Source organism: Arachis ipaensis, chromosome B10 (assembly GCF_059453495.1).
Source record: "Arachis ipaensis isolate K30076 ecotype BB chromosome B10, ASM5945349v1, whole genome shotgun sequence".
NCBI lineage: Eukaryota > Viridiplantae > Streptophyta > Magnoliopsida > Fabales > Fabaceae > Arachis > Arachis ipaensis.
In genome coordinates this window covers 18,150,681-18,153,551 of record NC_142435.1, presented here as the reverse complement: position 1 = coordinate 18,153,551, position 2,871 = coordinate 18,150,681, and the positions used below count along the sequence as shown (strand labels likewise).

Sequence of the window (2,871 nt, the reverse complement as noted above, 5' to 3'; positions counted from 1 at the left end):
ATATATATATATATATATATAACTTAATCCAAAATATAAACCGCCTTTGATTTCTATCCTTTATAATTAATAATAGTAATAATAATACTAGCAATAGCAATGATGATCATGTAATAATAATAATAATAATAATAATAATAATAAACATAATAATAGTAATAATAATAATAACGTAGTGAATATAATAACAATAATGAATACATAATACTAGGGTTTAAAACTATATAAACTTATAATACATATAATAGTCATGACAATTGTATCTAATAATAATAATAATAATAATAATAATAATAATAATAATAATAATAATAATAATAATAATAATATGGATTTGATTAAATTCAAATTATTATAAAATTAGTTCGATTACTGATAATAAAAATAATTTTCTAAAAATAAGAAATTCTAATTTTATAAAATAAATTATAACTTATTTATGTTTATATTTTTAAAATTGAGAGTCGCTACATTCTACCCATCTTACAAAAATTTTCGTACTCGAAAATTGATATAAAATAGAAAAGATTCATACTAACGTAATTTCCATTCTTAAACATGTCAAAGAAAACAGAAAGATTTGACATGCTTAGTTTGCAAATCCAGGATATTCTTATAGCTTAAAAGTCTACGCAAAGCGAAAGATACAAGATAGATTCGATGCAGAAAGGTTATAAGGCAGGTTGGTATTAGAACGACGGGTTTATCGCTTCTAATACTCGCTTCATCTAGCTCCTAAGTTCTACTTATTCTAATGGTGTCATCATATGTAATACTATCGAAACTGGTTCAGCCTCTGACACTAAATCTATCACAACTTACTTTTTCTCTCGACACCTAACTGGTTATCAAAGAGATATTTCTATCGGCCTAAATTTCTAGTCCGTATTCAAGTCCAAAACTACGTCCAGTCTTTCCAGTCCTAAACTTCCATATCCGGTTATGTAACCTAAACGAAAGCGGGGTCCTAGCTCTACACAGAACAAATCTGTCCTATGCATTCTGTATCATACTTACCTCGATCCTGTCGTGGCCAACTCGCATCTGCGGCTCTCCCACGCGAACAATCTCTAGACATGTGTCCCGGTGCTCCACATCGAAAGCACATTCCCAGTCCGAACCTGCGCGGCTCCTCTGGAGTAGTCTCACCAAAGCCTTCCTGTAGTAGTGTCCATTTCATGGAGCAATCCTCTGCGAGCTGGCTCTTCTTAACCAACTCAGTAAAATTTGTTAGCTTTTGTGGATACACGTAATTAAAGATATCTCTCCTTAGTCCTTTCTCATACTGAGCACACTTTCATTCCTCATAATCGGCTGGATTTCCTTGACAAGTTTTTGAGAAATGGCACAGATTATCGAATTCATGAGTATAGTCAGCAACGGACATATCATTTTTCTTCATCTGCATTAATTCCAATTCTTTTGCAGTGCGAAACGCATGCAAGAAATATTTACAGTAAAACTCTGTCTTGAATCTATTCCAAGGGACATCCGTTAACTCCACCTGCAAGGTATGACACAACTCTTGCCACCAATTCTAAGCATCTCACTCCAACATATGAGTCAATATCTCCACTGACTGTACTTTAGGAACGTGCTGAGTGTACAAAAACCTCTCCACTTCTTGGAACCACTGATCAGCCTCCAGGGCATTGGCGTTTCCGTTTAACCGAGGTGGACCACTCTTGAGGAAGTCAGTAAGGGTCATAGACCTATAGTATCGACTTATGTTACTTGTACTAGCACTAGGGTTTCCACCTTGACATCCTTGCATTGGTTCAACCACGGGATTTCCTCTCTGAATACCTCGTTCGGATCCACGAGACGACATTTGGTCCCTGTTCACACCAAACAAGTGATATTAAGTTGATCAGTCTCAATATCGCAAGTTTAATGCTTCAAGTTCCAGATGCATGCTCATGAATATTTATGCCACATATATCAATCAGATATCCTAATAGCACATACACACACCCAGAGTATGCCCAGAAGCATAATCAGTCCATCCCTCAGGTTCTATAGGAACGAACTGCTCTGATACCATAATGTAACACCCTACCACCCAAAACTTTACGCTTAAGTCGTAAAATAGAGGTGGCGAGGTATTACGACTTCTAAAAATTAAAATACATACTTATAATAGAAGAAAGAATATAATAGACTAGGAGCCTTGAAAATGGGTAAAATAAAATCGCAAAATGAAAAGTGCCACGCTCCGGAAACGGATCAACTTACGTGTGAGGCAAACTATAACTATAAAATGTAAGACAATAAAAGTAGGAATCGAAAGCCATAGGTACAAAATAACAAGCTCCTAACTCAGTCCGCGAAGTCAAGGCTGGCCGGAGAATATTTACTTATATATATACATATCCAAAACCCAAGATGTACATAAACAAAATTCTGCCTCTCCATAAACCTCTAAGAGGATCAAAAAGAATAAGTTATGTGGAGAGAAAGCTAAGTATGTGTATATACATCACTGCACAACAAAATAACACAGTAACCACTTCGCTTCAGGTGTCTAGACTCCTAATGAGATACCTTTCGACCTGCATCTGAAAAACAACAACATAGTATAGAATGAGAACCGGAGGTTCTCAGTATGGTAAAGGTGCCCACATAGTTAATATAAAAGGTCTCGGGAAAGCCAGAGGCATTCCTAGAACTCCGACACTCAAAATCATTCTTAAATAAAATAAACTAAACCAAAAGTTAGGTAAGTTATCTAAGGTATTCTAGTTCTGAATCTAACTTTAACTTAATACTTCACTTTCTCTCGCCTCCAATCCTCCGAATCACTGGTGGAATAACCTTCTCCCCTCACACCTTCGTCAAGAGGGATTTCTCAAAAAACATACACATACATTT

At 35.4% G+C, this 2,871-nt stretch overlaps 1 pseudogene; it reads right to left on the bottom strand.

The window, feature by feature from the left end:
- Positions 1-973: 973 nt before the first annotated feature.
- LOC148579298 (uncharacterized) lies at positions 974-1,831 on the bottom strand (annotated as a pseudogene).
- Positions 1,832-2,871: the final 1,040 nt, after the last annotated feature.